Consider the following 10,704-nt stretch of genomic DNA (forward strand, 5'->3'; position numbering starts at 1 on the left):
AAAAGAAATAGAACCCATATTTATTATGGGTCTACTATGTGCCAAGACTTATGTTGGGGACTGTTACATACATGATCTCATTTAAAACTGTGAAATTTAGGGACTTCCCTGGTGGCACAGTGGTTAAGAATCTGCCTGCCAATGCAGGGGACACAGGTTCGAGCCCTGGTGCAGGAAGATCCCACATGCCGCGGAGCAACTAAGCCCGTGAGCCACAACTACTGAAGCCCGTGTGCCTGGAGGCCGTGCTCCGCAACAAGAGAAGCCACCGCAATGAGAAGCCCATGCACCACAATGAGGAGTAGTCCACTTGCTGCAACTAGAGAAAGCCCGTGTGCAGCAGCGAAGACCCAATGCAGCCAAAAATAAATACATAAATAAATTTATTAAAAAAATACAAACTGCCAATTTTCAATGGAGCTCTAGGGTGTCCTTTTATTTATTATGATTTTTATTTCATTTTTGGCTGCATTGGGTCTTCGTTGCAGTGTGCAGGCTTTTCTCTTGTTGCGGCAAGCAGGGCCTACTCTTCGTTGCAGTGCACAGGCTTCTCATTGTGGTGGCTTCTCTTGTTGCGGAGCACGGGTTCCAGGCACACGGGCTTCAGTAGTTGTGGCACACAGCCTCAGTAGTTGTGGCTCGCAGGCTCTAGAGTGCAGGCTCAGTAGTTGTGGTACACAGGCTTAGTTGCTCCACAGCATGTGGGATCTTCCCGGACCAGGGATCGAACCTGTGTCCCCTATATTGGCAGGTGGATTCTTAGCTACTGCACCACCAAGGAAGCCCCAGGGTGCCCATTTTACAGATGAGGAAGACTGAGGTTTAGAGATGCAAAGAAACTTGGCACACAGCCTGTTTTGTACCCAAGTCAGTCTTACCTCACAGTACATGACCTTCTCTTTATACTCATCACTGAAAACAATACACCTGGGCGTTTCACTCTTTTCGTCAAACACTTGTTAGGCCGGGATTACATATGAGACTTTGCGCTAAGGTCTTTACATGATTTATCTCCTTCGATCCTCACATTCCTATGAGGTACATACTCTTACTACCTTTATTATACAAATGAAGAAACTGAGGCACCGAGAGTTAGCCATTTGCCCAGGGTTATTTGGTGGAGGGGTGAAGCCAATATTAAAATCCAATTCTAATTTCAAGACCTGGGTCTCTCCTGCAACATTGCGCTGTCTCCCTTAAGACATCTCTCTGCCTCAGAAAGAGAAGAAAAAAGACTAAACCAGGCGACTAAAGCGTCATTAAGAGAAGTCATGGTGACTTGGTTCTTTCAGTGGGAAGCAAAGGGCAGGAGGCAGACAGCAAGTCTAGCTTCAGCTCTTGCAGGTTGGGGGTTCACATAACGGACGATAACTTAATTTGCGAAGATCGTTCCTCCAGGAACTGGGGGCTTACCTTATATGTGTGTGAGCGGAAGCGGAGCAGGCGTGGGAGGTGGAGACCTTGGTGAGCTGTCAGCTGTCAGCCCCGGCAGGGACCTGCTCCAGCCACTTGTGTGAGCCCGGAGCCCTCTGCTGGCGTAGGAAATCATCTACCAGCATCCGTATCTCCGTGTGTGTGCGCGCGCGTGGGCGCGTGTTGCGGCAGGGCATCAGGGGACCGTATTCAGTGTATTCAGTGAGATTTGCAAAATGGCTAGCACACCTAGTAAACAGAACTAATAGCTACCACTTACCAATATAGCATTAGGGTAGGGACAGGCACTGTTTCAAGGATTTTACATTAATTTTATTTACTCTTAGGGACTTTTACATACTGCATTTAATTGAACCTTCACCCCAACCCGCTGGAGTCAGAATTATTATTATTATTACTCCCATTTTTCACAAAAGGAAACTGAAGCACAGACAGGTTAAGTCATTTGCTCTATGGCTCTTAAGTAGCAGATCTGGGGCTTGAACAAGTGGACTCTAACCTTGGCGTCCATGCCCTGGAAACCACCAAATGGCCATTCTTTAGATCCGGAGCGCCCTGCCCACCCCCCGCCCCGGCAAGTACCCTGTAAATGGCTTCACTGAGAGAGGACACACAGCAATGGCTCAATAATTTCTTAGAAAATGGCAAGCATACTAGGATTTGGTGGTGAATCTGCTGCTTTCTGGACTCAAGCGGGGGCGGGGAAGGGGGCGGGGGACTGCTCTTACAGCCCACTGCATCCCTCCAAACCGGAGATGAGCCCCTGGCCAACGCGAAGCTGGGCTCCCTGGATCTAATTCTCCAGCGGGAAGATCTTAGTTACAACAGAAGCAGAGCATCCTAAATAATAATGTGAAATACTTAGCAGCCAGTGAGGCATGACTACTGACAGATCAGAACAGACAGCTGCTGGAGAAGATTCCTAGAGGGTTTCTCTGCCCCTTCCAGGGCCGCTTTGCTTTAACCCTTTAGTTACTGGAATGTGGGGCGGTGAAGGGGTTAGAGGTGGCAGGAGAGGTCAGGGCTGCTGGGGGAGTGGAGAAAACGCTCAGGGGTTTGAGGCGTCTACTATTTACCAGCTAATAATGCATGAGAATTTCACTACTTTGACGATTGCTGTGGCTATGCAGGCTGAGTATTGCCATGTTTACCGTGGGTCCTCAGGCAGTTTGTTTGACCTCTCTGAAATGTATTATCCTCATCTGTAAAATAGGGATAATACTAGAAATTGATTCGTGGGGCTGGTGAGGGAGTTATATGAGGTAAAACCAAGTAAAGTTTCTGCTTGTAGCTCTGAGTAGGCGTTCAGTCATTGGGGGTTGTTATTAATGGCCAAACAGATGTGGGGTGTGTCTGTGTGTGTGTGTGTGTGTGTATGTGTGTGTTGGGTGTGGGGGGAGAGTGAGGTAGCCTTGCTGACCCAGGGCCCCTTTGACTCATCATCCCTTGTCTTCATCCCTCTAATTGTAAGCCCAGCCCTAGAGATCAGAGCCTTGGTGTGGGGTGAGGGTTCCTGTATTGGCCGATGCTTCCTTTGCTCCCTAAACTCCTCCATGAGTGTTATTGAACTGGCCTGGTTTGTCTGGAGCAGGTGCCTGTTTCTTGAGAAGCTGAGGTGGCCATGGTAGAAGAAATGAAGACCCACTCTTGGGACTTCCCTAGAGGTTCAGTGGTTAAGACTCCATGCTTCCACTACAGAGGTCGCAGCTTTGATCCCTGGTCAGGGAGCTAAGATCCCACATGCCATGGCCAGAAAATTAATCTTGCTAGAGGGCCTGGCCGTGGAGGTCTGGCTAGGGGAGGAGACCATGTGGAGGGGCTCCTGTTTATTGTAGGAAGACTCCCCTACTTGAGAGTTTATCTGTTCTTTCCACAAATATTTGCTGAGTGCTTGGTGTACGCCAGCCACTGGTTGTATAGTGGTGAGCAAAACAAACGCAGTCTCTGCCCTCAGAGCATTCATAGCCCTGCAGGGGAGATAGACAGCAAACAAACAAACAAATAACTAACTAAATTAATTAATTAATTTAAAAATGTGTTATTATAAACAGGGATAAATGTTATAGGAGAATGATTAGGCTCATTTCCCCACATTTCAGCAACTAAAGCAGAAGGACTGCACAGTCATGGAGGTCCTCTCTGAGGAGGTGATGATTATATTGAGACTTGATGGATGAATAGGAGTTTTCCAGGTGAAGGGTGAAGGGGAGAGTGTTCCAGGCAGAAGGGTCAGCAATGTGGGAAGACCTGGAGGTAGGAGAGATCCTGACTTGAACTGGGTCGTTAGATCAAACAAAGGGAAGAGAAGGGCAGGGAGAAGCCAGCTAATGCAGGTCCTGTCAGCTCTGCTGTGGAGAGTTTCAGTTTTGTTCTACGTGCAACAGGAATCCATGAGAGGGTTGGAAGCAGGGGAATGACACGATCCAATGTGAGTTTTGCAAAAAGATCTCTTGGGTGCTGTGATCAGATTGTGTTGAGAATGGCTGGTAGGATTCAAAGATGGAAGCAGGAGGACCAAATGGGATTTGAATATTAAAAAGCCTGTGCACTCCTAGGAAAAGACTGATTTTTCTATAGTCCTAGTAATAAATAAATAAGAGAACTGGTCTTAAACCTGTCTAACAGGTCAAGGGCAACTCATGTCACTGATCCTGCCTCTGAAACCAACCAATCAGTGACAGTCTGTGCTTTGAAAACCAGCTAATCTGCAGTGGATTCACTGAAAGGAACATGCTTCTGAGGCTGGCATCACCCCACTCCCGCTTTTGGAACCAATGTAATCCCGAAGCAAACTCTTCCCCAAACCTATGTAAGATTAACCGTTTGCTTTGCTCATGAGGCTATGCTGAGCAGCCATGTGCTCCTGTACATAAGGAAGCACTAAATCTACCTGGTCGCCATCCTGAGTCGTGGTCTCATCCTCCAACAGAGCTCCTTACAGTCATCCAGGCTACGGATGACGATGGTTTGTCCTCTTGTCACTGCTGAGGATGTCCTGCTGGGGTCTGTGCTGCTGGCTCTCGCTGGTCCAGTCTTCAATGGCTGACCAATCCTCTTCTGAAGTTCACCCACTTCCATTGGAGATTTTATGTCTTCATTTAGATGTACGGTCACATCTTGGCCTAGGGGATGGTCTACCCCTTCCAGGCTATGTATGAGTCAGGGTCGATCTAGTCAGGAGTTAGAAACCACACCAGTTATTTAAAAGAGATCAATCAATATAAAGCATTATTAACTAGGTATAAAGTTGTTAAGTAGAAAACTAAAAAAGGATCAAAAGAACTCGATGTTGTCACAGAGGCAGTGACTGCAGGAAGCATCTACCACCTCTAAGGCTCAAGGAACAAAGGAAACACATTGGCGTTATTAAAACTTAGACGTGGTTTCAGAAACCTCTGAGGAGGGGTTCCTGGCCAGCTTGTGCTGGTGTCTGAGCTCAGAGGAGGGGCTATGAGTGTGGGATGCAGACCTTTGACGACGGGGTGCTGCACAGCAGGTGCTGGTGTCTGCAGGGGCATAAGAAGCCTTCTGATAGTATTTAAAAACCTGCAAACTGGATTGAACTGGTGTCACAGGAAGAAATGGCCACTGCCAAGGTCAATGAGTGATGCTGGGGTGATGCTCACAGGAATCCCACGAAAGAAGATGGGAGGGCTTCCCTGGTGGTGCAGTGGTTAAGAATCTGTCTGCCAATGCAGGGGACACAGGTTCAAGCCCTGGTCCAGGAAGATCCCACGTGCCACGGAGCAACTAAGCCCGTGCACCGCAACTACTGAGCCTGCGTTCTAGAGCCTGCGAGCCACAACTACTGAAGCCCGCGTGCCCAGAGCCCGTGCTCCGCAACTAGAGTAGCCACCACCATCCACAACTAGAGAAAGCCCGCGCGCAGCAACGAAGACCCAACGCGGCCAAAAATAAATAAATAAAATAAATTTTTTTTAAAATGGGGAAGGGCTTCCCTGGTGGCGCAGTGGTTGAGAGTCTGCCTGCCGATGCAGGGGACGCGGGTTCGTGCCCCGGTCCGGGAATATCCCACCTGCCGCGGAGCATAGAATGTCACCTATTCAGTTATCAAGCTATTGTCTCTCAGCTGAAACCCACCTTTCCACACGCTGCTTTGCGGTGCTGGCACTGGGATTCTGAGAACTGCACTGCGGCTTTGCCAGCAGCCCCCTTCTAGTCTCTGCTAAGGGGAAGGGGGAGTACTCACAGGAGCTGCAAGCCTGGAAGAGGAAAAGGACCTGGTCTTCCTTTTTTTTTTTTTTTTTTTTTTTTTGCTGTACGCGGGCCTCTCACTGTTGTGGCCTCTCCCGTTGTGGAGCACAGGCTCCAGACGCGCAGGCTCAGCGGCCATGGCTCACGGGCCCAGCCGCTCCGCGGCATGTGGGATCTTCCCGGACCCGGGCACGAACCCGTGTCCCCTGCATCGGCAGGCGGACTCTCAACCACTGCGCCACCAGGGAAGCCCCAGAGCATCCATTTCTTGAGTCAGAAAGAACCCCATCTGTCTGACTGCTGAGCGCAGAAGCCTAAACCACTGCCTTGTGAATTTCTTCAGGTTTATCATCCTATAAAACGGGGATAATGACATCTGCCTTTCAGGGTGGTGGTGAGGGTTAACTGGCTTCACATATTAAATAAAAACATAAGAAGCCATTTTGGGAGACAGATGCTGGGCAGATTCCCACTCCCACTCACCAGCCTGCCAATTTGTAGTTCAAGTTCGTGCCTCGGCAAAGTTACAAAGCAGTCCGTGTCGTGGATCTGGGCGTGGGAGAGGTGGCGGTGTTCTCACCTGGTTGAAACCAAGAATGTAAAATCCTCGAATGCCACTGTCTCAGCAAATACTAACAGGGATAATAATAATAATGGTAACATGCTTCCATTTAATGAGGGCCTACTATATATGTGCCAGGTTTTTTACATTTATTATTCTGCTTTGTATATTCATCCAACAAGTATTTAGCTCACTACATACCAGGCATCGTGTTATGTTAACTCTAATCATCACAATGAAATGGAGTGGTAGGTATTATTATTCCTGGTTAACAGGTGATGAAACAGAGTTAAGAAAGCAAATAGAACCAGACTATAGGAAAAGTATCATGAAAAGCTTGGTCACATGAGAGAGCTTATCACATCAATGTTTTTCAAAAGCACCCCAAAGTTTTGTAAATGAAAAAGTTTTTTCTTTTTAAAATAAAACTAATAATTCTTTTAAAAATAGAAATTTCAATAGATGGGTTGAAGGGCAAAATAGTTTGAAGAGTTAGTTAGTAAACCAGAAGATCAAGCTAAGGAAGTCTCCCAAAATGCAGTGCAAAAGAAGAAATACATGGGAAGTATGAACAAAGTATTAAGAAAGAGATGCACAAGTTCACTGTCTGCTTAACGTGAGTTACAGAATGAGAGAAGAAAGTGAAGGAAGGAGAGAATCCCTGAAGCAAGGCAATAATTCAAGCCATTTTCTTAAAACTTAAATACATGAGCTCTTATATTGAGAGGACCTAGTTTAGGTCCTCTACAGTTCACAGGAATTGTGTCCTGTAATTTATAAGAAGACTGTCAAAGGCTTACAACTAATTACATCATGATGAAATTTCAGGACACCAAGGATAAAAAGGAAGTGAAATAAAATTATCTAGGGTGGAATGAGAATACAATAATCAGCCTTCTCATTTGCAACTTTGTAAGCAAGAAAACAACAGAATGATATCTCCAAATTTCTCTGGCCAAATACTTGTGAATTTAGGAATCTTTACCCAACCAAGCTATCAAGCAAACGTAAGAGCATCATAAAGACATTTTAAGACACAAGCAGACTAAAAAAGTTTGCAACCCACAGTCCATACAGAATGGCATTTCTCAACAGGGTCCTGCTGGCATTTTGGGTGGAACAATTGTTCATCGTGTAAGACGGATCCCCACGCTGCAGGTTGCTTAGTGTCTTTCACTGCCGTCTACTAAATGCCAGTAGCGTTCCTCCTCAATCACTATGACAATACAAAACACCCCTACATTGGGAAGGGGTGCAGGATAGCCTCTGGTTGAGAGCCCACTGGTGTAGAAGATATACTCCAACAAAGAGAAAATAAATTTAGGAAGAAAATGTGTGATATAAGAAGCACAGGTAAGCAAGGAAACCAGAAAGGTTTATTTATTTAATCAAACAAAATCATTTGTTTCAATAGCTCCAAGTGCAAATACAGCAAGTCAGTACACAAAGTTTCAAGATACAGCTTTAAGTATAATGAAAACTTGATGTGCAAAAATGAAAGGGTACGTAGCAGAAATAAAGCCCAGTGTTTAAAAAATTCAAGTAACCTGAAAACTTTTAGACTAAAATAGTCTTTCATCAATTCAGAAATGCCTTAATTTATAGATAAGAGTAGTACATTGTAATCAAAAAGGACTTCTCAAAGAAAGAGAATCACCCCAAACTGGCCAGCTCCAGATAAGAGTAGAAATTCCCAGTGCTGGCTGTTTCAGTGTTAGCACTCCCTCACACTGTACAGATTGGTGTGGTTCAACCCATGGCATTTGATCTTTAAGCAAATTCCAAAGAAGTGTTTAAAGTTCAATGCTACTAAGAGTTCTTGAAATGGCCACTATATATTTAAAAGATTTGAAGAGGGCTTCCCTGGTGGCACAGTGGTTAAGAATCCGCCTGCCAGTGCAGGGGACACGGGTTCGAGCCCTGGTCTGGGAAGATCCCACATGCCATGGAGCAACTAAGCCTGTGCACCACAACTACTGAGCCTGCGCTCTAGAGCCCGCGAGCCACAACTACTGAGCCCATGTGTTACAACTATTGAAACCCGCACGCCTAGAGCCCATGCTCCAAAACAAAGAGAAGTCACCACAATGAGAAACCCGCGCACCACAATGAAGAGTAGACCCCGCTCACCGCAACTAGAGAAAGCCCGCTCGCTCAGCAACAAAGAACCAATGCAGCCAAAAATAAATAAATAAAAGTAAATTTAAAAAATAAAATAAAATAAAATAAAAGGTTTGAAGACCAATTTCCGCTTCAGACCTATAGTACAACTTGGGGAAAAGACCTACATTAATACTCCTTCCATTACTTAAATCCTTTTTGTGAGGTTAGCAACATGGCCTTTAAAGCTTCCTCAGAGAAACTGTACTTAAACATATAAAAGTTCCCACTAGGAAGATAATTAAAAGTTGTTAATGTATTTTTTATCACTTAGCAACCAAGACATGTTTATTTCCGCTCCCCAGAAGCAATGTTAGCTACTAGCTTCAATTCAGGAAATGTGTGTCTTCAGGAAGGTTTATGTGAGATGTTTATTCAGTCTTTTTCTCAACCTTCATCTTCTCATTGTAGGCAGTAAATTGAGAGTCTGTTCCAAAAAGTCTATCCCACCATGTAAATGTCAAAACATAGTTTCCAATGAAGTTCATGTGGTGGAAATCCTGACTGCTGAGAACCAGCATAGAAAGGAATGAGACTTAAAGGGTTGAGAGGAATGTCATAACCACTATGGACATCAACAGTTTCTATCAAACTAATGGTCACCCAGGCCCAAGGAAGAACATGATCACATAAAAGCATGATTCCAATGAAAAAATCCAGTTCCAAGAATTAGGGTTTCCAGAGGATGTACGTATACAGCTTCCATTCCAAATGGAGCCTGAAACTCATGATGAATTTTTTTAATGAATTTTTATGAATTTTATGAATATGATTATATAGTGTTTTGTGGTGTAAGAGCCTATGCAGGAAGTAGTGCCATGTATCCTCAATCACTGCACAGCCAAACCATCTTGCCAAAAGCATGTACCATCTTGGCATTGTTTGCCAATCATAAGGAGTATTGAAATACTCTGTAAAAGAATAGGTTCCACAAATCAAAGGAAGCTGGATACAAAAGTGATTAAAGAGAAGTGCTTTAAAACATTTCCATTGATTTCCCCACGTTTCTGCTTTATCCTTTTGAATTTTGTACTTTTTCATGTAAGGTATAAATTGAAACAAAAATGCAGGTAAACAGAACAAGAAATAAAGGACCTCATGAACTATGAGGCATCCCCATGTTGCCATCTGGAACTTTGTATAATTATTCAACATGTAGTTCCAAGCATTTTTAAATGGTTCCTGCAGAGGATTCTCAGGTAAAAGTGACTCCACAGCCAAGGATGCTGAACTAAAGATGCTGATACTTTCATTTGTTGCCATTTTTCAAATCTCTGCAGACATCCTTATAATTCTGCGCACCGCTGGGAAAGGTTTATTTTTAAGTTTAAATAAATATCTTTACTTATAATAATTAACTAAAAGCTAAGATGATAACATGGGGTTGAGAGGTATGAAATCTGGGAAGGAGGTAGGAGAGAAAAGTAAAAGCATGCTAAGATTCTCATTTTATTTAGTGGGAAGATATAGATGTTAATTAACTCTAGATGTTGATTAAGAATATGCTTAACTATGTGCGTCAAAGATATAAAGATAATAGGAACAGAATATACATTTTCCAAGTCATCAGAAGAAAAATTAATTGAGGACAAACAAAATGCTATCAACTAACCAAAAAGCAGGGGTGAAAGAGAAGCATGAAAACAGCATATGCAATAGAAAATCCATGGTAAATTGGTAGAACATGTGCAAATATATCAATAACCATAATAAATGTAAATCTATTACATTCACTGTTAAAAGACAAAGACTCTTGAGTTTAAAAAGTCAAACTGTGTGATGTTTTATAAGAGACAGCAAAAACAGGGCAATATAGAAAAACTGAAAATACTGAGATGGAAAAAGGTATTCCAGGCAAATGTCAGCAAAGGGAAAGCACCAATTTTAGCATTAGGCAAAATGGATTTCAAGGCAAAAATAATCAGTATGATTTGAAAAGACAAAAATAGATATTGATGAAATATTTAATCTACAAATAAGTTTAGTCTTTGTGCTTATATGTGCCTAGTAACATAGAATTGAGATATATAATACTAAACCTGATAGAATTACAAGAAAAAACAACAAATCCACAGTTTTGTGAGAAACTTTAACTTACCTGTTAGAAATCCACAGAACGAGTAGTCAAAAAATCAAGTAAGGTGTTACCGTGATTAACAAGATGTATAGAATAGATTTATATGGAGATACGTTTTCCCTGTTCACACACGCATGATAACTTTTACAAAAATTGTCCTTATTTGAAATAATAGTTTTTTCCTTTTAACCCCCCTTCTCACTTTTCTCCTATTCTCATATTTTCTTTCCTCCCTTCCTGTTTGTCTCTCCATCTG

At 43.6% G+C, this 10,704-nt stretch overlaps 1 pseudogene; it reads right to left on the reverse strand.

Annotated features, from left to right (window-relative positions):
- Positions 1–1,755: 1,755 nt before the first annotated feature.
- Positions 1,756–9,988, reverse strand: LOC137207928 (methylsterol monooxygenase 1 pseudogene; annotated as a pseudogene).
- Positions 9,989–10,704: the final 716 nt, after the last annotated feature.

The sequence above is a fragment of the Pseudorca crassidens genome, chromosome 15 (assembly GCF_039906515.1).
Source record: "Pseudorca crassidens isolate mPseCra1 chromosome 15, mPseCra1.hap1, whole genome shotgun sequence".
Taxonomy (NCBI): domain Eukaryota; kingdom Metazoa; phylum Chordata; class Mammalia; order Artiodactyla; family Delphinidae; genus Pseudorca; species Pseudorca crassidens.